A 25,161-nucleotide genomic window follows, 5' to 3' on the forward strand; every position below is an offset into this window, starting at 1 on the left:
ATGCTATCTGACGTGGAGCTCAATGATCTTGGAGAAAATACCTGAGACAGTTGTATTTGAAAAGTGGGGAAGTTAAAGGGACCTAAATGAAATTAATGTTTCCATACTTCATTCAGTTGGTAAAATGTCAATACCATTAGGCTGTGATAATTTATGTATGTGTGTAGTAAGACCTAGAGCAGCCATTAAGAAAACTATATGAAGTGATATAATCAAAAGCGTTATAAATAAATACAATGGAACTCTAAAAGTTGTTCAGGTAGCCTACAGGAAGGCAAGAAAAAATATCAGAGGAGGAAGAAACAGAGAATGAACATAAAATAAATATTAAAATGACACACTTAAACTCTAGAAATTCAATAATTACTTTCAATGTAAATGGTCTAAATTCACCAATTAAAAGAGATTGGCAGAATAGATTTTAAATACGTGACTCAATTATATGCTGTTCATAAGCAATGCACTTCAAATATAACAGGATAGTTTGAAAGTAAAGGGATAGAAAAAGATGCTCTACAAGCATTAATCAAAAGAAAGAAGTGGCAATATTAATATCAGATAAAGTAGACTTCAGAGCAAAGAAAATTATCAGAGACAAAGAGAGATATTACATAACGATAAAGGGTCAAACCACTGAGAAGACCACCAAAGAATGGAGCTGCAAAATACATGAGCAAAACCTATAGAGCTGAATGACGAAATAGACAAATCTACAATAATACTCGGAGACTTCAACAATCCATTCTTAGCAATTGATAAAATTGCTAGACAAAAAATCATCAAGGATAGAGTTTAACACAATTAACCAGTAGAATCTAATTGACATATATAGAACATTCCACCCAAACACAGCAGAATACACATTTTTTTTCCAAGTTCCTATGAAACATTCACCAAGATAACTATATATTGGGTTACAAAAAAATTTAGCAAATTAAAATAATGGAAATTATATACAATGTGTTATTTGGCCAACATGGAATCAAACTAGAAATCAATAACAGAAAAATAAAAGGGAAATATCTAAACACTTGGAAACTAAATGGCATGCCTAATAATACATGAGTCAAAAAGGCAGTCTCAAAGGAAATTTAAAAATAAATAGGACTGAATAAAATGAAAATACATCATGTCAAAATGTATGGAAATCAGCTAAAACAGTGCCAAGAAGGAAATTTATAACACTGAATGCTTACATTGGAAAAGGGCAAAAGTCTCAAATCAATAATTTAGGCTGACATCTTAAGAGCCTAGAAAAAGAAGAGCAAGTCAATGCCATTGTTTTCAGTGGCATAGAAAACAGATAATCATTAGAAAAACTGATGAAACAAAAAGCTGGTTCAGGCTGGGGGTAGTGGTTCATGCCTGTAATCTCAGTACTTTGGGAGGCTGAGGCGGGCGGATCAACTGAGGTTGGGAGTTTGCGACCAGCCTGACTAACATGGAAAAATCCCGTCTCTACTAAAAATACAAAATTAGCTGGGTGTGGTGGTGCATGCCTGTAATCCCAGTTACTTGGGAGGCTGAGGCAGGAGAATCGCTTGAACCTAGGAGGCGGAGGTTGTGGTGAGCTGAGATGGTGCCACTGCACTCTAGCCTGGGCAACAAGAGCAAACTCAAAAACAAAAAAAATCTCAAAAAAAAAAAAAAAAAAAAAAAGCTGGTTCTTTGAAATAACTTGATAAAGTTGATAAACCTCTAGCAAATTTGACAAAGGTAAAAAGAGAGAAGATAAAAATCACCAATATCAGACCAGGCACAGTGGCATACATATGTAGTCCCAGGTACTCAGGAGGCTGAGGCGAGAGGATTGCTTCAGCCCAGGAGTTTGAGGCTGTAGTACACTGTGATTGTGCCTGTGACTAGCCACTTGCACTGTAGCCTGGGCAATATAGTGAGATCCTGTCCCTAAAAAAATACAAAAAAACAAAAATCACCAATATGAGGAATAAAACAAAGATATCACAGCAGCTTCTGCAGCCATTAAAAGGATGAGAAATACTACAAACAACTTCATGGTCATAAATTTGCATGCAGCAACTTGTCTTTATTTGTAATAGCCAAAAACTGGAAAAATACCCAAATGTCCTTCAATAGGAATAAACTTCAATAAAGAAATTGTGCTATATCCATACCATGAAATACTACTCAATAATACAAACAATACAATATGCAACAACTTGGATGAATCTCGAGGGAATTGTGCTGAGGGAAAAAAAAGCCAATCTCAAAAGTTTATGTAGTCTATGAGTTCATTTATATAATATTCTCAGGATGGCAAAACTATTATGATAGAGAACAGATTAATGGGATAAGGGAGAGGGGTCGAATGTGGCCGTAAAAGGACAATCAGAAAGTTTTGTGGCGATGGTACAGTTGAGTATCTTTTATTTAATTTAATTAATTAATTTATTTAATTTTTTTTAGAGACAGGGTCTCGCTGTGTCTCACAGGCTGGAGTGCAATGGTGCTATCATAGCTCACTGCAGCCTCAAACTCCCGGGCTCAAGCCATCCTCCTGCCTCAGTTTTCCAAGGTTCTGTGATTATAGGTGCAAGCCACCCCGCCTGTAATTATAATCGTCCTGCTTTAGCCTTCCAAGGTGCTGGGATTACAGGTGTGAGCTTGGCTCTTTGTTTGGTTTGCTTTTTTTTTTTTTTTTTTTTTTGTTAATTTTTGAGACGGAGTTTTGCTCTTGTCACCCTGGCTAGGGTGCAATGGTGCGATCTTGGCTCACTGCAACCTCCCCCTCCTGGGTTCAAGCAATTCTCCTGCCTCAGCCTCCTGAGTAGCTGGGACTACAGGCGTGCACCACCAGGCCTGGATAATTTTTTTTTGTATGTTTAGCAGACACGGGGTTTCACCATGTTGACCATGCTGGTCTCAAACTCCTGACCTCAGGTGATCCACCTGCCTCGGGCTCCTAAAGTGCTGGGATTACAGGCGTGAGCTACCGCGCCCGGCCTTTACTTTTCTTTCTTTCTTTCTTTTTCTTTTTTTCTTTTCCTTTTTTTTTTTTTTTTTTGAGATGGAATCTCTCTCTGTCACCCAGGCTGGAGTGCAGTGGCGCAATCTCGGCTTACTGCAAGCTCCACCTCCCAGGTGCAAGCGATTCTCCTCCTTCGGCCTCCTGAGTAGCTGGGATTATAGGCGTGCACAACCACATCCGGCTAATTTTTATATTTTTTAGTACAGACGGGATTTCGCCATGTTGGCCAGGCTGGTCTTGGACTCCTGACCTCAGGTGACCCACCCGTCTTGGCTTCCCAAAGTGCTGGGATTCCAGGCGTGAGCAACCACACCAGGCCTCATTTTTGTATTTTTTTTTAGAGACGCGGTCTCACTATGTTGCCCAGGCTGCAGTTGAGTATCTTGATTGTGGTCATGATTACACAAATCTTCACATGTGGTAAAATTGCATAGAGTTGCACACACATGCTTGCATGTATAATTGGCAGAATTCAAACAAACCTTATTTTCTCATCTGTAAAGAGATGTCACATCACACCCACCCCAGAGGGTTGGTGAGATGAGTCATTGAGATAAACAATGCTTAGCACAATATCTACTGACATATAGCAAAGGCTTAAGACAAGAGGTAGTAGTAGCAGCAGTTATTATTATTATTATTGCTATTTTACCACCTACCTTAGTGGTAGCCAGTGCCTAGAACGCATGGTTTCAGATTTCACTCCTTATTATAAATCCAAGTGAGGTTGGCCTTTCTATCTGCACCTTCTCAAAAGCTTTTGAGAAAATATTCAGGTTTCAAGTAAATCTTTACTTATTTGGGGTCTGCACTGTGGTTTTGACTGAGTTACTCTCTGATATTTTGGTTCAGTCAAGGTAGAGTTCAAACTGAAATTTAAAGGAGAAGGGCTCTTTTATGCAACTCCAACTGGAGAAAGTTTACAAAGTGGAAACTGCAGAGTTTTGCACAACTCTTTAGTCAAGTTTGCTTTCTTAGGCCAGACAAGTCTGTCTACAATGGTGGAGTCATAAGCCTAAAGGAGAGAAATGGGTGTGAGAAAAGAAGAGGCACCTGCCTATATCTAGTAGCTACCCTGTGTGAGAAGCAAAAGGTAGTTGTAAGAAAGCTATAAATGTGATAAATTTATTTATTTATTTATTTATTTATTTATTTATTTATTTATTTATTTAGTGGAACATGGTCTTGGTCTGTCACCTAGGTTGGAGTGCAGTGGCAAATCACAGCACACTGCAGCCTTGACCTCCGGGGCTTAAGCATTCCTCCCACCTCAGCCTCCTGAGTAGCTGAGACCACGGGCACACACCACCATGCCTGGCTAATTTTGTCATTTTTTTCAGGGAAAATAATTGAGCATATTGGTTGAAGGAGCTTGCGAGTATAAAATAGATTTGGAGGCTTATTTGTCTACATCGTTTATGAGTTTTAATTTCTCAAATTTCATGCTGATTTTGTAACGTATTGCCTGATAAGGGAATTAGAAAGAAAAGCAGTATGGTACCGGTTGTTCCTTTCCATGTTTAGGGCTTCCTTCAGGGTCTCTTGTAAGGCAGGCCTGGTGGTGACAAAATCTCTAAGCATTTGCTTATCTGTAAAGGATTTTATTTCTCCTTCACTTATGAAACTTAGTTTGGCTGGATATGAAATTCTGGGTTGAAAATTCTTTTCTTTAAGAATGTTGAATATTGGCCCCCACTCTCTTCTGGCTTGTAGAGTTTCTGCCGAGAGGTCGGCTGTTGGTGCTGACGAATTGATGGGTGCAGCACACCAACATGGCACAAGTATACATATGTAACAAACCTGCACGTTATGCACATGTACCCTAGAACTTAAAGTATAATAAAAAAAAAAAAAAAAAAAGAAAAGCGAGGGTACCGGATAATGCTTCTTTCATCCCAGCTAAAGGCATGCTCCTGAGTTTTCTCAAATATTACTTCTCCAGTAAAGCCTCCTCTGGCCTTTCATCCAGCCGTATTAGGTTGGAGCTCCATGGAATCTCACAACCCCTCACTCTTTTCCCTCAGAGTGCACATCGCGCTTACAATAAATAACAAATAGGCCGGGCGTAGTGGCTCATGCCTGTAATCCCAGCACTTTGGGAGACTGAGGTGGGCAGATCACTTGAAGTCAGGAGTTCGAGACCAGCCTGGCCAACATGGTGAAACTCCGTCTCTACTAAAAAACAAAACAAAACAAAAACAAAAATTAGTGTGGTGTGGTGGCGCATGCCTGTAATTCCAGCTACTCAGGAGGCTGAGGCAAGAGGATCACTTGAACCCCAGAGGCGGAGGTTGCAGTCACCCAAGATTGCACTACTGCACTCCAGACTGGGTAACAGAGCAAGACCCTGTCTCAGAAACAACAACAACAACAACAAGAACAACAACAAGAACACCCAAATTGTGTAATTGTTAGTTTAGTGCTTTTTTTTCCTTCTAGATGGTATATTCTGTGAGGACAGGGACTGTGTCCATCTTAGTCACTGCTTACCAGGGACTCCTAGCTCAGAACCTGGCACATAGTGAGTGTCAGTTGATATTTCTGAATTAATTTCATTTTCCCAACCATCCTTTATCTGAACTAGCTGAATGGGTTTCTATTTCTTGCAAACAAGAAAGTTAAGAAGAATTTGCTGGATGCAGTGGCTCATGCCTGTCATCCCAGTGCTTTGAGAGCCTGAGGTGGGAGGATTTCTTGAGCCTAAGAGTTCAAGACGAGCTTGGGCAACATGGCAAGAATCCCGTCTCTACAAAAAAATGACAAAATTAGCCAGGCATGGTGGTGTGTGCCCGTGGTCTCAGCTACTCAGGAGGCTGAGGTGGGAGGAATTTTTAAGCCCCGGAGGTCAAGGCTGCAGTGTGCTCTGATTCGCCACTGCACTCCAACCTAGGTGACAGACCAAGACCATGTTCCACTAAATAAATAAATAAATAAATAAATAAATTTATTTATTTATTTATATTTATTTAACTTTTATTTTTTATTATTATACTTTAAGTTCTAGGGTACATGTGCACAATGTGCAGGTTTGTTACATATGTATACATGTGCCATGTTGGTGTGCTGCACCCATTAACTCGTCATTTACATTAGGTATATCTCCTAATGCTATCCCACCCCCCTCCCCCCTCCCCACAATAGGCCCCAGTGTGTGATGTTCCCCTTCCTGTGTCCAAGTGATCTCATTGTTCAGGTCCCACCTATGAGTGAGAACATGTGGTGTTTGGTTTTCCGTTCTTGCGGTAGTTTGCTGAGAATGATGGTTTCCAGCTGCATCCATGTCCCTACAAAGGACGCAAACTCATCCTTTTTTATGGCTGCATAGTATTCCACGGTGTATATGTGCCACATTTTCTTAATCCAGTCTGTCATTGATGGACATTTGGGTTGATTCCAAGTCTTTGCTATTGTGAATAGTGCTGCAATAAACATACATGTGCATGTGTCTTTATAGCAGCATGACTTATAATCCTTTGGGTATATCCCCAGTAATGGGATGGCAGGGTCAAATGGTATTTCTAGTTCTAGATCCTTGAGGAATCACCACACTGTTGTCCACAATGGTTGAACTAGTTTACAGTCCCATCAACAGTGTAAAAGTGTTCCTATTTCTCCACATCCTCTCCAGCACCTGTTGTTTCCTGATTTTTTAATGATTGCCATTCTAACTGGTGTGAGATGGTATCTCATTGTGGTTTTGATTTGCATTTCTCTGATGGCCAGTGATGATGAACATTTTTTCATGTGTCTGTTGGCTGTATGAATGTCTTCTTTTGAGAAGCATCTGTTCATATCCTTTGCCCACTTTTTGATGGGGTCATTTGTTTTTTTCTTGTAAATTTGTTTGAGTTCTTTGTAGGTTCTGGATATTAGCCCTTTGTCAGATGAGTAGATTGCAAAAATTTTCTCCCATTCTGTAGGTTGCCTGTTCACTCTGATGGTAGTTTCTTTTGCTGTGCAGAAGCTCTTTAGTTTAATTAGATCCCATTTGTGAATTTTGGCTTTTGTTGCTGTTGCTTTTGGTGTTTTAGACATGAAGTCCTTGCCCATGCCTATGTCCTGAATGGTATTACCTAGGTTTTCTTCTAGGGTTTTTATGGTTTTAGGTCTAACATTTAAGTCTCTAATCCATCTTGAATTAATTTTCGTGTAAGCAGTAAGGAAAGGATCCAGTTTCAGCTTTCTACTTATGGCTAGCCAGTTTTCCCAGTACCATTTATTAAATAGGGAATCCTTTCCCCATTTCTTGTTTTTGTCAGGTTTGTCAAAGATCGTATGGTTGTAGATGTGCGGTATTATTTCTGAGGGCTCTGTTCTGTTCCATTGGTCTATATCTCTGTTTTGGTACCAGTACCATGCTGTTTTGGTTACTGTAGCCTTGTAGTATAGTTTGAAGTCAGGTAGCCTGATGCCTCCAGCTTTGTTCTTTTGGCTTAGGATTGTCTTGGCAATGAGGGGTCTTTTTTGGTTCCATATGAACTTTAAAGCAGTTTTTTTCCAATTCTGTGAAGAAAGTCATTGGTAGCTTAATGGGGATGGCATTGAATCTATAAATTACCCTGGGCAGTATGGTCTTTTTCACAATATTGATTCTTCCTATCCATGAACATGGTATGTTCTTCCATTTGTTTGTGTCCTCTTTTATTTCACTGAGCAGTGGTTTGTAGTTCTCCTTTAAGAGGTCCTTTACATCCCTTGTAAGTTGGATTCCTAGGTATTTTATTCTCTTTGAAGCTATTGTGAATGGGCGTTCATTCGTAATTTGGCTCTCTGCTTGTCTGTTACTGGTGTAGAAGAATGCTTGCGATTTTTGCACATTGATTTTGTACCCTGAGACTTTGCTGAAGTTGCTTATCAGCTTAAGGAGATTTTGGGCTGAGACAATGGGGTTTTCTAAATATACAATCATGTCATCTGCAAACAGGGACACTTTGACTTCTTCTTTTCCTAACTGAATACTCTTTATTTCTTTCTCTTGCCTGATTGCCCTAGCCAGAACTTCCAACACTATGTTGAATAGGAGTGGTGAGAGAGGGCATCCCTGTCTTGTGCCAGTTTTCAAAGGGAGTGCTTCCAGTTTTTGCCCATTCAGTATGATATTGGCTGTGGGTTTGTCATAACAAAATTGATAGACCACTAGCAAGACTAATAAAGAAGAAAAGAGAGAAGAATCAAATAGACGCAATAAAAAATGATAAAGGGGATATCACCACTGACCCCACAGAAATACAAACTACCATCAGAGAATACTATAAACACTTCTACACAAATAAACTAGAAAACCTAGAAGAAATGGATAAATTCCTGTACACTTACACTCTCCCAAGACTAAACCAGGAAGAAATTGAATCTGTGAATAGACCAATAGCAGGCTCTGAAATTGAGGCAATAATTAATAGCCTACCCACCAAAAAAAGTCCAGGAGCAGATGGATTCACAGCCGAATTCTACCAGAGGTACAAGGAGGAGCTGGTACCATTCCTTCTGAAACTATTCCAATCAATAGAAAAAGAGGGAATCCTCCCTGACTCATTTTATGAAGCCAACATCATGCTGATACCAAAGCCCGGCAGAGACACAACAAAAAAAGAGAATTTTAGACCAATATCCCTGATGAACATACATGCAAAAATCCTCTATAAAATACTGGCAAACCGAATCCAGCAGTACATCAAAAAACTTATCCACCATGATCAAGTGGGCTTCATTCCTGGGATGCAAGGCTGGTTCAACATATGGAAATCAATAAAAGTAATCCAGCATATAAACAGAACCAAAGACAAAAACCACATGATTATCTCAATAGATGCAGAAATGGCCTTTGACAAAATTCAACAGCCCTTCATGCTAAAACTCTCAATAAATTCGGTATTGATGGAACGTATCTCAAAATAAATTTATTGTTTTAGCAAAAAGAAGGATGTAAAGGATTAAAGAAAACTCAAAGTCTCTGGGAAAGCTTAGCACAGGTTTCTTTTCAAGAGTTTATTTGCCAAGGCATTCATCGTGTTTGTAACACTAAGGGCCTACATTTCAGACTCTGAGTGCTTGCACAACTAGATCTGCTCCCTCTTCTCAGCCTCAGGGTAAAATGTTGCACTACTCCTTCTTTCCTCACCTCCATTCTAGTTTCATTTTTAGGTTGCCAATCTGACCTTTAGTTTTTTTTTTTCTTTTCTTTTCAAATGAGGCACTAAATGCAAAGAGAAAGTAGCTATTTTCCCCAGATGTTATTTTACCAAAGTGAGACAACATCATTTCTTAGATTTTCTGTAGTTAGGGACCTGAGAGCAGTTCAAAGTTCCCATTCCTCATACACATACCAGAATGTAATTTATCCTTATCTCACGGCCAATTTTTCTTGGGAAAGTTAATTTGTGGTGTTGAAAAGGGAATATTTCTTATGCTCTGTCCATGAAACTGAAGGGCTTAGCAAACACCAGACTTCTGAACATAGGATTTAATAATTATCTCCCCCAAGTGAGGTCTTTGTTCCCATTTAGTTCAGAGTTTAACAAATGCATTCAATTCCCTTCTCACCCAACACCTATAGTATTCAGGCAGAACTTCAAAGCCCTTAGCCAGGGCTATTATAAAGCAAAGCCCTGTGATAGGTGGGAGGCTGCACTAGAAACTAAGATCCCCACTCACAAGGCAATATTTCAAGGATTGCACAATCTCAAGAGCGAAGCATTTCCTGAGAACACTTTTTTAAAACATTGATTACTCTTCTATGCTGATTATATTGGCAATATATTTTAATATACAAGAAGACATTACTTTTCTACCTCCATTCCAGGAATGGTGGCTACTCCTAGTTCTCTTTTGATCTTAGTGGTAAGATGCCACATCGCCTCCTCCAGGAAGCCTTACTCTTACCCCCACCAGTCCTGTGCCCTCCTCTGTGCTCCTACTGCAGCCTCAGCAGGCCCCACAGAACACTTGACGCTTCACTCCCTTTTTCCTGTTTCCCTCTAACTGAGAGCCCCTGAGAGTAAAACCCACATCCTTTTCATTCAATCAATTCTGCCCTATCTTGCCTCTGGGCCTTCACTCCTAATTATCCTTCAGAGCTTTGCTTCAAGCACCTGCCTCATGTGTGAAGCCTTTCACAACACTTTCCCATGTTCCCCTACCATGGGCTATAATCCCACAGCCATGGGGCCCACCGGATTTACTATAATCTATTTGCTAGAGTGTCTCCAGTAGTGTGCTAATAAATGTTTAATAACTGATTTTATGAAAGGAAAAAAGAAAACATTCCAAGTTTATAGTGATTGCCAATTTCCACTGTGTAAATATTCCCACCATGACCAATTTCAAGCTACCAACGTGAGGTCATGCATTGATTTGGGTGGAAATGCCCAGTAGTACGACATTATACAGCATTTCCATCAGACTGCTACAATAGCTATAGATCACCTCAAGAGCCTATATAATAAGCAATGGCAGTAAAATAATTAGGAAGTGATACATTTTGAGTGTTTCTTACCTTTGTTTGAAATATATTTTAATTGCAGGCTTATAGAATTTTATTTTTAATAAGTGTGTGTTTAACGACTGACTGGCAAACATTTCTAAACATCTATCATCTCTCATGAGTCAGTAGCAATGGGCTCCAGCGCATTACTGTTTGTCTTTCTGACTAGACTGTGAACTTGAGAACTGGGACTGGGACTGTGCTGCTCATGGCACCTCCAACACCTAACACAGAGGAGGCACTGAGTAATGTTCACTGGAGGCAGCCAGGCATATCCATCCTTTGTCCTTACTTTAAAAGGAGTTAAGAGAAAGTTCAGTGTGCTATTTAACCACAAAGGCCACATGGCAAATGCTCTAGAGGAAGCCATACCAACCTCAGCTAAGAACAAGGTCAGATCACTGTCATATATAGTACTTTATCGCCAACTTCCTACATGTTAAGCTAATGTGCCACTCCCTATTGAGAAACAAACAAGGCTCTGCTAAGTGTTTTATCCTTTCCTTGAGGGGTTAGCACCAGCTTTCTTCCTAAAGAAGCAAGCCAAGATTGCACAGGTCTGATCTTAATGCCAAATTCACACCAAATCCCATATGGCAAAAGAGAATTCTTGCCTTTCTAAGCCTTAGTCAGTAACCCAATTATTTCAAGATCCATTGGCGTTCACTGAATTCCAGCCCAACAGGAAAATTTAGACATTTCTCTGTGGTTTCTTATAATGGTTTTGACTACCCTAGAGCACCAGGCCAGCCACCAGCAGGATAGAATGACAGGAATAGTCAGTGTGTTAGAGGTCAAATCCCTAAGCCTACCTCTTAACTACTCGTGGAACTCTCTAGAAATGAACTTTTCATAATCATAGCAGTGGTTAACATGCCATGAGTGCTATCTACCTGTGTGCCAAGCACTGTGTTAGACCATCCTCATAGACTACTTAATGAGGCCTCACATAAAGTCCTCAAGCAGCAGCACCCTCATTTAAATTGTCAGTTTGCTGGGCCTGTTGCCAATCCAGTAAGACCACACTGTAGCTGGGATAAGCACTTCATTAAGCACCAAAATAATGCCATGGTTCTCTAAGGAATCATAGTTGTGGGGGAAAGTCTCCCTTCAGTGACTACTTTTCCTTTTTGCCAATATGATGCCATACAAACTGGCAGGAGATGTGAGCTCCTCAATGAGCATGTCAAAGTCACCTTGAATCGCTCCATTGAGAAGCATGGCAAAAAGCGATTCCGTGGGCTCAGCTTTGCCCTTGTCTGACATCCGTTCAGGGAGTTAAAATTCGTTGGCTTTTCAGGGCAGTGGGTGACATTACCCATAGTCCTCTACAGATCTTCAATAAGTTGACATTTCAAATCATTTGAATAAATCAAAGTGACAGAGGCACCTTAAGTTGCTGAGTTGGGGAGATGATTATAGAGAGCGAAAGACACATTTTCATTTTATTGCTGATGAGCAAAATAAGTAAAAATTGAAAAGGAAGTGGGATGCTTTGTGGGAGGAACCTTCTCAGGAAGAGGACTGCAAGTGGTATCTCTGTCTTGCCAGAGATAAACTGGTGCAGAAACGTTTCCAAACTATTCATCATGTGCACCCTAAGAACCCGATATGTAGAATTCACACTATCCCTGAAAACAAGAGAGTCCTGATTTGGTAAATCTTAACCCTGGAATACAAGCTTTCAGTGTCACTTGGAGAAGTGAATCCAGTTTCCCTTAAGTGAAACTTGAGCCTGGGTCCCTCATAGCTATTGACCCTTACCTTCTCCTGCAAAAGACCACTGGTGAAAACACAAGCTTAGTTGCTCTTCTATTTGTGCACAGAAATAGCCTAACTCTGCTTTCAAGCTGCTTTGTTCAAAATGTGCTAAGGATTTGTTGAGTGAATAAAAAAAGCAAGCAAGCCATCAAACAAACAAAACTTTATTTATTTTTTCTTATTTCTCTAGAAAACAAGTAAACAAACAAAACTTTAAATCAGACTGCAATTTAGGTCAAAAGTTAGAAAATATATTTGCAGTGCCTAGTTCAGAAGATCTTTTTCATGCTAATCTACTGCTAATTATAAAATAGGTGATAGCAAGCATTGTGAAGAGCTTAAAAGGAGGGGGTGGGGGCGGTGCTACTTCATAATTTAGTCACCCTTGATTGGAAAGTGGGCGTTTTAAGATTTGGCACCAAACCCCAGCGAGTCACTCTGTAGCATGAGTTCTTCTCACTTTGGACTTTCAGTTTGGACACAGAAAGAACAGGGCAAAACTTAAAGCCAGAAGGGATGATTTTTAAAGACCAAGCTGCAAATAAGGATAGGTTTTTAAAGAGCAAGCTGCAAATAGAGGTGGAATAATGAGAATAAGTTCTGTAAGGCCTGAGGGGAAGGAAACACATGGAGGTGGTTAGCTCCATGCCCCCCAAAAAATGCTCTTGAAGAAGCCTTTATGATCCTGAGTATAAAAGGAAGGTGGGGGGAGCACTAAACCATTCTAAGACCAAGTTATAACATTGACAATGCTGACTCCCTACAACCAAGTCAGGGGAAGTATGTTTGGAGTCTAGGAAGCACAGTCATGTGTTGCATAATGATGAGGGTACATTCTGAAAAATGTGCCGTTAGGTGATTTTGCTGTGTGAACATCACAGAGTGCACTTACACAAACATAGATGGGATAGCCTACTACACACCCAGGCTATATGGTGTGGCCTATTGCTCCTAGGCTACAAACCTGAACAGCATGTTGCTATACTGAATACTGTAAGCAATGGGAACATAATGGTAAGTATTTATGTATCGAACATATCTAAATATAGAAAAGGCACAGTAAAAATACAGTATAAAAGATTTTAAAAAATGATATACCTGTATAAGGCGCTTACCATGAATGGAGCTTGTAAGACTAGAAGTTGCTCTGGTTGAGTCAGTGAGTGGGTGGTGAGTGAATGTGAAGGTCTAGGACATCACTCCATGCTACTGTAGACTTTACAACACTGTACACTTAGGCTATACTACATTTATAAAAAATATTTTTTCTTGGCTGGACATGGTGGCTCACGCCTATAATCCCAACACTTTGGGAGGCTGAGGTGGATGGGTCGCTTGAGTTCTGGAGTTTCAGACCAGCCTGGGCAATACACCATCGCTACAAAAAATTTAAAAATTAGCTGGAGGCACACACCTGTAGTCCCAGCTACTTGACAGGCTGAGGTGGGAGGACCACTTGAGCCCAGGAGTTCAAGGCTGCAGTGAGCCATGATTGTATCATTGCACTCCAGCTTGGGTGACTGAGCAAGACTCTGTCTCAAAAAATACATATTTTTTCTTTCTTCAATAACTAATTAACCTTATCTTACTATAACTTTTTCACTTTATAAATTTTTAATTTTTTTACCTGTTTCACTCTTTTGTAATAACACTTAAACACACATTGTACAGCTGTACAAAAATATTTTCATCATGTATATCCTTATTCTCTAAGCTTATCTACTTTCACAATTTTAATTTTTATTATTTTTACTTATTTTTAGTTTTTCTAATGGAACACATCAAAATTTGTGTGTCATTCTTGCACAGGAGCCATGTTACTACTCTCTGTATCATTCCAATTTTAGTATGTGGGCTGCCAAAGCAAGCACAGTTTTGAAACTTTTTTGTTAAATTCTAAGACCAAACACACACATTAGCCTAGGCCTACACAGGGTCAGGATCATCAGTATCATGGTCTTCCATCTCCACATCTCGTCCCCCTCTGGAAGGTCTTCAGGGGCAGTAACATTCACGAAGCTGTCATCTCCTACGCTAACAATTTTTTCTTCTGGAATACCTCCTGAAGGACCTGCCTTCATGACTGTTTTTTTAATAAGTAGAAGGAGTCCGCTTGAAAATAATGATAAAAGGTATGGTATAGTAAATACCTAAACCAGTAACATAGTTGTTTATTGTCATTATCAAGTATATGTTCTATACATAATCGTATTGCTAGTCTTTCATATGACTGGCAGAGCAATAGTTTGTTAATACTAGTATCACAAACACGAGTAATGCATTGCATTGCATTACAGTGTTAGGGCTGCAACATTACTATGACCACAATGCCACTAGGCAATAGGAAATTTTTAATTCCATTGTAATTTTATAGGACCACAATCATACACGTGGTCCTGTGATTGAGCAAAACATCGTTATGGGGCATGTGACTGTAGCTTTTGGGCAAGTGGGTCTCAATCCTGCCTGCATATTAGAATCACCTGGAGAGCTTACAAAACTCTTGCTGTCCGGGCTGCCCTTTGAACTAATTAAATCAGAATATTTGGGTGTGAGACCCAGGAATTGGTATTTTTATTTATTTATTTTTAAAATTAGGTAATTCGATTGACTGATTTACTTACTTATAGCTGTCAGTATTTTTGAAACTCCCTGGGTGATTTCAATGTGCAGTCAAGGTTGAGAACCATGAATTAAACAGTAGCAAAGCAGAGTTTTATAAAGGACTGTAATGTGTGTTTAGTTTTATGTTTCCTCAAATGGTGCTTTCTTTTATAGCTGGCATGCAATATGGGCAATTAGTATTAGTGTTCATCTTAGTCCATTTGGACTGCTATAACAGAATTCTATAGACTGGGTGGCTTATAAACAACAGAAATTTATTTCTTCCAGTTTTGAAGCCTAGGAAGTTCAAGATCAATATGCTGGCAGATTCAGTGTCTAGTGAGGGCCCACTTTCTAGTTCATACATGGTGGTGTTCTCTCTGTGTTCTCACATGACAGAAGAGTCAAATGAGCTCTCTGGGGCCTCCTTTATAAGAGCACTAATTCCGTTTATGAGGCCTTCACCTTCATGACCTATTCACCTCCCAAATGCCTCACATCCTAAATACCATCACATTGGGGATTACGTTTTAACATGTGAATTTGGAGAGACACAAACATTTAGTCTATAGCAGTGTTGGGAAGTCATTTTAGTACTGAGATATATGTAAGGAGAATACCTAATCAAGGGGCCAAGTCTGGGGCCGGACATTGGGCAGGCAGTTGGCTGGCAAAGCTGATACCTTTCTCAGAGATGGGTTCCTGAGAGCTTGTAGGCTTGACACTTGGTGTAATTGGAAAATCCGTTGCTACCAGGTGATCAAAGTGGAGCTAAGGTATGAGAGTCAGGTAGGCAGGCAGGTAGGTAGAGGGTTGTCAGAAAAGGCAGAGTGTACCTGGGATTCAAGGTTAAGATAGGGTGGAGAGGTGTACAACATGAAAGCCCCAGAGATCAGATGCAGCACTGGAATGGGCTCAGGGAAGGAAGGTGCTTCAATTTGCCTATACTAGAGTCCTTTATTCAAGTGCAGGCAGTGGTCTCTCTTCCCTTGGGCAGGAGTTTTCGAATTTTACAGGAAGGGTCTGCTAAGCTATCCACTTCATGTTAGGTCCTAATTTATTTCATCTTCAGTGTTTTCTAGTCAAGAGCCAACTTCTCTGGTTGAGGTCAAATTTCTATGGCACCTGAGATTCCCCTGGCTAGGGAAGCTGTGTGCTGGTGTGGTGGGGTTGGGTATACCAGGCCATTTCTTCATGATTGAGGTCCTTGTCTACTGTGGCCCAGATGCCTTCAGGGTCTGATTGTTAAGATGGTACACAACAAAATGTTGTGTTGCAACTCTTTCAAGGACATTGATTAATTCATTCACTTACCCAAAAGCTCTTACTTAGAGGGCATGATAAATTTCAGGTGCTTAACTGTGGGTGGGGGAAGGGGCAAGTCCCAGTCTTCTGGGGAAGACAAACAATTCCAATAGTGCTGAAGGAGTACACAGGACAAAAAGGATGTGAAAAAGGAAGAGTTTCTAGAGGTGTTGATTCCTAAGGAATGAGTAGGAGGGCGCTCCCGAGGCAAAGAGAGCTGAGAAGGACATTCCAGGCAGAGAAGACAGGGAAGAAAAATATGTTTCTGCTGGAGGCCATGTGCAGATCAGTACAGATGGGCTATTACGTGTGATGCAGGGAAGGGTACAAGATGCAGATGCAGGAGTCAGATGATGAAGGACCCGTGGGGCTGTGCTAGGGAGCTTGAACTTCATCTTATGGGCAATAGGCAGTCACTAAAGCAATGTTTCAGTTTTTGGCTAAATATTGGAATCTCTTTGGGAGCTTTAACAATACTGATGACTGGATGCCAAATCTGGATATTCTGATTTAATCAGCCTGGGGTGCAGCCCAGGCATCAGGATATTTGACATCTGTCCAGATGATTCTACTGTGCAGGCAGGGTTGAGAGTCACTGCATTAAAGGGTTTCAAACAAGGAACTGACATTCTTTGGGGCCTGTTTTTAGAAAGCTCATGCTGGTACAGGTGGACAAGTAGCCAGAGGCAAGAACCAGCTTGAATGCTATTACAATAGTCCAGGTGAAAGATGATGTAGAACTGACCAAGAGCAACAGTTGCAGTACTGAGAGAGGTTTAGGTTTTTAAATTGGCAAGACTTGGGTAATTGACTATCTGTGCGAACTAAGAGAGGGGGAGGAATCAAGAATGACTCCTACAGAAATTTGAAGCATCATACATTGCTGGTAGGGTTGTAAAATGGTGTGCTCACTTTGAAAAATAGTTTGGTGGTTCCTCAAAAGCTTAAACATACAGTTATCAAATGATCCAGCAATTCTAATCTTGGGTATATACTCAGCAACTCTAAAACTAAGTAAAACATATGTCCACGCAAAAACCTGTATGTGGATGTTCATAGCAGCATTATTCATAGTAGCCCAAAAGTGGAAACAACCCAAATGTCAGTTGCCTGATAAAGAAAGAAAATGTGATAAATCTATGCAAAGGAATATTTTTCAGCCATATGAAGGAATGAAGGACTGATGCATGCTACAACGTAGACGAACCATGAAAACATTATGCTAAGTGAAAGAAGCCATCACAAAATAGCATATATTGTACAATAGCATTCATATGAAATATACAGAATAGGCAAATCCAAGGAGACAGAACACAGATTCATTGTTTCCAGAGACTGGGAGAGGGGAGGATGGGGAGTGACTGTTAATGGACAAGTGGAACTTTTTCAGGTGTAATGAAATGTCCTAAAACTAGATTGTGGGGACTGGTTGAGAAACTTTGTGAATTTACTAAAAAGCACTGAACTGTACACTTTAAAAAAGCAAATATTATGGTATGTGATATCTCAATAAAAAAGAATGACTTCCAAGTGCCTACCTTGACTGGCTAGGTTAATGCTGATGTCAGAAAATAATGTAGAGAACACAAGTGAAGAAACACATTTGGCAGGGACTGGTGCCTGTGGGGCCTCTAGGTGCTGATATCTAGCAGACAGGTAGATGCTGAGGTTGGAGCTTGGGCAGATGTCTTGGCAGGAGACAGAAATATTGGAGTTATCAATTTGGAAATAGATGGTCATTGATGTTGTGGGAAATGATGCAGTTACTTAGAAAAAATATGTAGTGTGTGAGGACTGGAGGCCAAGCGAAGATCCCTGGGGAACACTAGCATTTAAGGGGTGGTAGAAGAGCTCATGGAGGAGTCAAAAGAGGAGCTGTCAGAGCGATTTGAGGAAAAGCAGCCAAGTGGGAGAAGGGGATTGTCATGGCATCCCAGAGTATTGAGATAGAAGGAGGATCCAATTTAAATGTCATTATATAATTAAGTCTCTGCTCGTATTTCTAGTACTAACCCATACTGGCCCTGTTTTAAAGATATGGATAAGATGACTTGTTCAATTATAAATCCTCTACAATAGACGCTTTTACAAATCCTGGTCCTTCTGACAGTTTTATTCTGCCCCCAACCCTACAAAGGCAGAGGTCACCTATCCAGGGCAGAATTAGTTCTTCCACTTTCTGTAGCCCCATTACTTGTGCGGGTACTCTTGGAGACAAGGAGAAGAGGGGCTGTCTCTGGAGGACTGAAAAAATGAGCTATCAGAGTGGACTCTATAGAGAGCTGGACGGGTTTTTCCTGTTAATCAAGCAAGAGTAACCAATCAGATGTAACTTTAGCAGCACTTAGCACCTTCCTTGAATCTACATCTCTTCTTCCCACTTCCCCCAAGTTGTTCTGCCTCACATGTTGACAGTAATATTAAGAGCTGACTGCTGGGTGCAGTGGCTAATGCCTGTAATCCCAGCACTTTGGGAGGCTGAGGCAGGAGGGTGGTTTGAGCCCAGTAGTTCAAGGCCAGCCTGGGTAGCATAGTGAGACTCCCATCTTTATAATAATAATAATAAAGGAGCTGACATTTATTGCTTATTATATAACCGACATAAGCATTTACTTATTTGGTCCTCAAAATAATCTCATAAGTTAAGTACTGTTATTCTTCTCATTTAAAAAATGGAGAAAATGAGGCACAGAGAAGCTAAGTAATTTGCCTGATGCAAGAGAATGGTAGAGTCAGGGTGGACCCAGGCAGCTTGACTCTAGGAGCACTTAGTCTTAACCATTATCCTACCAACCTCTCAGTAAGCAGCACCAAGCAGTGTGGTGCAGCAGTAAAGAGAGTGAATTTGAAGTCCATCGAGTCCAAGCCTCTATAACCTAGCAGCTAGCTGTGTTACATTTGGCAACTCATGCAACCTCTTTGAGTCTCAGCTTTCTAATCTATATAATAGGGCTATTACTCTCTGCCCTGTAAACCTCATGGATTTGTTGTGATGATGAAATGAGATGACACATGTACTGAGTGGACAGCTGCAACTATAAAGCTCTGTGCTTATTTTCCCAGCAGCTCACTAAGCAGTTGACACAGAGTAGGAACTCAGTACTGCTGATTGAGGGAACGCAAGGATCTTTTCTCACACTCTCGACACTTGCTGCATTTTATTATAATTCTCTGAGAATCTATCTTCCCCACTAGACTGAGCTTGCCAAGGATGAGGACCAAGACTTGTCATCTCTGTCTCCGTGTCACCTAACTCAGAACCTGGCACCGATAGGGCACTCAATAAATGGTACTACTTAGTGATAGTGGCAATAGTAGGAGAAACCCCCACCGCAGCACTTTGAATGAATCACTTGCTCGGCGACTACAGCAACAGCCTGTGGCCAGCAGAGAGCAGCAGAGCCCCCCAAAGCATAGATCTATGCACAGACAATGTAAGCCCCTGTGCTGTGGCCTGTCTCCTTTCTTCTCTAACCTGGCACAGTAATTGGCTTGTCTCTAACAGGATGGAAATTGCGCTTGGTTTGACTAAAATGTGCTTCCCCTGACACCTAAGCAGTTTGCAAATTTTGTCCTGAAACTAGGGCAACAGGACCAGTTTTAGTCACCAAAGTCATTCCCAATGTTACACAGAGTCCATGAGGTCTGAAACTCTCTGGGGAAGGACAGTGTAAAGGGTGCTTAGTATTTCCTTCATACAGAGCTAAATGCATTTGACAAAAGATCTTATAGAACTTTGAAAGAATTCCTGGCTTTAGAAGACTGATAACTGATGACTTCTGCTTTTTTTAAAAAAAAGAAAAAAAAATGTTTGCAAAGTTCTTTCAGAGAGAACTTTTTAGCTACATAATATTTTGATGTCTTACAGGTAAAAAGAGAGCCAAATGAAAGCTCTGAGTCAGGAGTCATTAAAGTGGTTGAGTGGATGGTAATCATTTTAGCTAGTAATGGGGAGAAAGGACCAGCATACTGGAAAAGTGGTCTGTTTGCTTCTGCTAACTGATGGACCAACCTTATTATTTTTTCCATTTGACATCAGAATGGGCCTGGAACTAATGGCCTTTCAACAGAAAGCAAAAGCTTTTCTATTTATTTACTTTGTACTTTGGCTTTTACATGTTTCCGTTTTAATATCTTTTAATTACAGCAGTTAGTGTACCGGTTAAGAGGATGAGCTTTTGGAGTCAGACAAAACCAGGCTTGCATCCCTGCTCTTTGACTTACCCAGCTGCATGGGCTAGGCCACTTACTAAACCACTCCAAAAATTAATTTCTTTATCTGTCAAATAGCACACTAATTCTTGCCTCCAAGGGTTATTTTGCTGATATAATGAGATGATGCATCTAAGGCACTTAGCTCAGAGCCCACCACACATTGAGTGCTCAGTAAATGGTAGCTTTTATTATTCAAACACTATTTTAAAATTCCAAATATGCATCCACACAAAATTATGAATTCACCTTGAGGATACACAATGGTAAGGATAAGATGCCAAAATGAGCTATGATAAAGAAATGAAGCTCAGAGGGATGGAGAAATTGTCCAAAGTTAGTCACAAGTGCTGGAGATATACCTTAAGACTTCGTCTATCTGAAGCCAAAGGCTCTATACCTTATCACCAGAAAAACAAGCCTCTCTCTGTCAACTTTGCTCAAGAGGAGCAATCTACTCTTGCCTCCAGCCTTAGGTCCCCCCTCAGAGCCCCAGTATCAGAGAATGTCCTGCACCCCCTTGAAGGTCCATCCCTGAGCCCACTACTCTAACTGAGGCTGGCTCCCAGGAAGCTGAGCTGTTTACCCAAGGTCACACAGTTGGATGAGCAAGGGCACCTGGAGAAAGAGTGGTAAATTGATTATTCCTTAGCCTCAAGCTAGTGCTTCTGGAACATAGAGTAGAATTAGTATTTCACACAACCAGTCATTCACAAACATAGCATTGGGGATGCAGTGATGCTCACGGCAGACCTAGCTCACTGTCTAGCAAGGAAGACAGACAAAGAAACAGTCACCTGGGATAAACACAGTATGACCCGTGCTGTGACTTGGTGTCAAGGAGATAAGGGAAGCCCAGGGAGCCATGGGAGATCAGAGGAGGTTAGCGATTCTAGTCTTGAGAAGGTCCAAAAAGAATCTGTAAAGTTCATTTGTTTTATTTGTTGGCCAAGAGTAATATCAACTGGTCAGTGACACAATGTTATTTTCATTCATTTATTTTTGGGGAAAAAATTTACTGAACTAGGTTGCTGTGCTAAGCATGATAAAATATAGAGATGGCTCGGACATGGGCATTGTCCTTCTGAAAGCTGGTACTTTCCTTTAGGAAGTGGCTGACAATGATGCTCTTCAGTTTATTCAGAATTACCAACTCCATCAGCTTCAGGTAACAGATAATAATAACCAAGGCTGAATAATCCACTGGATGGATTTCTGCCTGGTTAAAATATCTGTTGATTATTTGTTATTATTTGTGTCACAAAGTGTGTTGGCTTATAAGCAGGAAAGCACACCTGAATTTCTGAAACCTTCTGCATGACTATATGTTATGGGATTAGCTAACGGAATCTTGAAGACAGATCGTCCTTTGGCTTTTGAGGATGAAATGAAACTTAATGTCAGTGATATGAACAGGCATGTTAATACTGAAGTCTACTCTACCTGCCAGGGGGCAGAGCACTTAGGTAGGACATGCTAAATTGCATTAATGGAGAGTTGAGACATTCCCAGCTGTGCTTCTGGGAAACTAATGAGGTTCAAATGATGTGCTTATTGCACACTTTAGAATATCCCACCAGGGCACCTCTTGAATGTAATTTTCTATGCTCTTTCACTGGTTTGGGAAGGCATTGCTGCTTCTGTGCCCTCTGTTTATTTGTTATCATGTTCATCTTTCGCTATTTCTGTTCAGGTGCTTCCTGAAAGTTCCATCCTGGAGCTTCCAACCCTGCATTTCCTCCTGAATCTTTGGATCTATAATAGGATCCTGGACTTAATGAACTTGAAAGATCAGAAAGCAGTCTTTGTGGGTCATTTGGGAAAAATCAACATCAATTAGCTCAAACCATAACTGTGATTCTGAATTTCCACTCTAGGTGAAGCTGACCACCCTGCTTGGTAAGTTATCTAGAAACTGTACTCGGAGGAGCTGCTCCAAGTCCTCGGGGAATTTAGCTCTTTGCTAATGAACTTAATAGGTCATTGGGATTTGCGTCTCTACCTAGGGAGAACTCTGCAAAATTTGTTCATATTTGAAGGTTTTAATCAACCCGTTGTCCAGAATGACTGCACTAAACCACAGCTTTCGGCTCTGGGCCAAGGGAGCTCTCCCAATTTGAACTTCTCTCAACTGGTCTTGAATTCTCTCTGTCATTCTTTGGACAAGTTGAAGAATGTCCTTTCCAATAGGAGAACTTCAGTAATTCAGTCCCCACTGACTGAGGTCGCCTGTTTTGGCTCTCTGCAGCTGCAGGAGAGTGGAAAGAATGTTGACTTTGGATTCAGTCCAACAAGGGCTAAAGTCGAGACTCCACTACTTTCTAGCTGCATGACCTTACACAGGTGACTTCACTCCTCTGACCCTCCAGTCTCTCATCAGTAAAATAAAAATAATAATAGTCCCTCCCTGATAAGGTTATTGTGAAGGCTAATGAGATCATGAACGTAAAGTGATACAATGTGACCAACTGTCCCGGTTTGCCTGGGAATGAGGAATTTCCTGGGACATGGGACTTTTAATGCTAAAAACAGGGTAGTCCCATGCAAACCAGGATGGGTGGTCAACCTAGATGAGTATAAGTACGTTGTTACCCTACTTTGTCGTTATTATCAGAATAGCCACCATTTCCAGGTCAGGAGACCTCCACATGTACATCTGATCCACGTAATTAACGGATACAGGCAACCTGTTCCACTTACATGAAAATCAGGGATTCAGAGCTCTGAATTATAAAGTGCTGAATGTGTTTAAACCTTTACTATTACTCTCATTATGTATGGCCTCACATTCCAATAATGTCAGGTTCAATGGTGAAATATACATAGCCATTAAAGGCAATTCCACATTTATTGAGTGACTGCTCTGTGAAAGATACTATGCTAAGCCTAGTATGAAGCACTTCTGACCTAAAATTGGAGATGTTTCTATGATAATTTTAACGATTCTAGAAGTTACTGAGATTAAGTCAGACAGAGTAGATGTATCATCATCAAAACTAGATCAGAGACACAAAATCCCAGTCAAAGGGTTGGGAAATTTAAAAGACATGTATAAACAAACTATCTTCCTGAATGTGCCTTTTCTGTCATTAGCAAGCTGGAAGCAAACTAACAGAAAATGAGAGTGTAATGCTATTTTTTCCAGGTGTTACTCCAACGTGTTTTACTTTCCAATATCACAAAGAACATATTTCAAATTAAATACTCTGCCATTGCCTTCACAACATGAGCAAATCATCACCAGAAAACTAGGTTTTTGTACCATCTAGTGGTACGGCAAAATATAGCTGACATGTAAATATTTTTTAAGTTAATAATTCTTTAAGAGAATCCTTGAGGGCTCAGGTCATTGTGGATTGTTTCACATATAGATTATAAGTGCAAAGAAATGGTCAGCTCCCTTACTCTTCGCTATAACTATGAGCTCTGTGTCTTGATTCCTCACCTTGACACAGATTCAGGTCTGAAATTTGAAGATTCTAGATCTTCATTTATTACAAGGGTAAGGGCAAGCAATACACTTAGACTGTTAAAGTGAAGAAAATAACATGCTTATCACCTCTCTTTCTCATTTTTCTCTTTCTTGGACATTGTTTAAAAGTTCCCAGAGATCTCTAATAGATTTTGCTTTTAATTTTAAATTGAGGTAACAAGCACGTAACATAAAATTTACCATTTTGGCTCGTCCGAAGGTAGTGGGTTATCTCAATTGATTGTTCACAGTTACAGATCGAACTTGTTCTACTTCCTCCCGCCCCTTCTCACTACTGCACTTGACTAGTCTTTAAAAAAAAAATCATGCCTGTAATTCCATCACTATGGGAAACCAAGGTGGAGGTTCACTGGAGTCCAGGAATCTGAGACCAGTCTGGGCAACATAGTGAGACCCCATCTTCACAGAAAAATAATAAATTAGCCAGATGTGGTAACGCGTGCCTGTAGTCTCAGCAATTCAGGAGGCTGAGGCAGGAGGATGACTTGAGCCCAGGAGTTCAAGGCTGTAGTAAGCCATGATCACATCACTGCACTCTAGCCTGGGTGACAGAGAAGACCCTGTTTCTAAAAAAATAAAAAAAAATAAAAAAATACATTTTACAATCTTAACTATTTTTAAGTGTCAAGTTGAGTAGTGTTAAGGATATTCACATTATTATGCAATAGATCTCCAGAACGTTTTCATCTTGCAAAATCGAAACTCTGTATTTACTAAACAGCAGCTCCTCATTTTCCTTTCCCTACTCTGATGGTTATATCAAGGGATCACTCACAAGCATTCCTATACGGGTCAGTATTTTTACCCAAAGCAGTAATTACCTCAAAAATAAACAGCCTTTTCCTTTTCCCTGCCCGCCACCTCAGGGACAAAAAATGATTTTGAAATAGTAATGCTCTTATCTTTTGTTAACTAAATCTCAGAGCTGAGTTTATTTTTGTAACCATCATTGCTCACAAGGCTTAGGAGCAGAAGTTTTGAGATCCTCAAATGCAGGATTCTGTAATCTGTGAAATTTAAAAACTGATTTTTTTTAAGATTGCAGGATTATATCAAGGGGATTCAAGGCCCACCAGGGGAAAGTTGCAGAGATATCCCAGCAAGCTAGTGGGGAGAACACTTTTCTCAGAAAAGGAAAAGCTGGGCCAGGCACAGTGGCTCATGTCTGTAACGCCAACATTTTAGGAGGCAGAGGTGGGAGGATTGCTTGAGTCCAGGAGTTCTAGACAAGCCTGTGCAATATAGTGAGACCTTGTCTCTACAGAATTTTTTTTTTTTTAAATAGCCGGGCATAGTAGCTTGCACCTATTAGAACCA

At 40.4% G+C, this 25,161-nt stretch overlaps 1 non-coding gene across 1 annotated transcript; it reads right to left on the reverse strand.

The window, feature by feature from the left end:
- Positions 1–13,995: 13,995 nt before the first annotated feature.
- Positions 13,996–14,101, reverse strand: LOC115898858. Its single transcript, XR_004058517.1, has one exon. It is a non-coding gene; the product is annotated as a U6 spliceosomal RNA (small nuclear RNA).
- Between the last annotated feature and the right edge of the window lie 11,060 nt (positions 14,102–25,161).

This window comes from Rhinopithecus roxellana, chromosome 7 (assembly GCF_007565055.1).
Source record: "Rhinopithecus roxellana isolate Shanxi Qingling chromosome 7, ASM756505v1, whole genome shotgun sequence".
In the NCBI taxonomy this organism is placed as follows: domain Eukaryota; kingdom Metazoa; phylum Chordata; class Mammalia; order Primates; family Cercopithecidae; genus Rhinopithecus; species Rhinopithecus roxellana.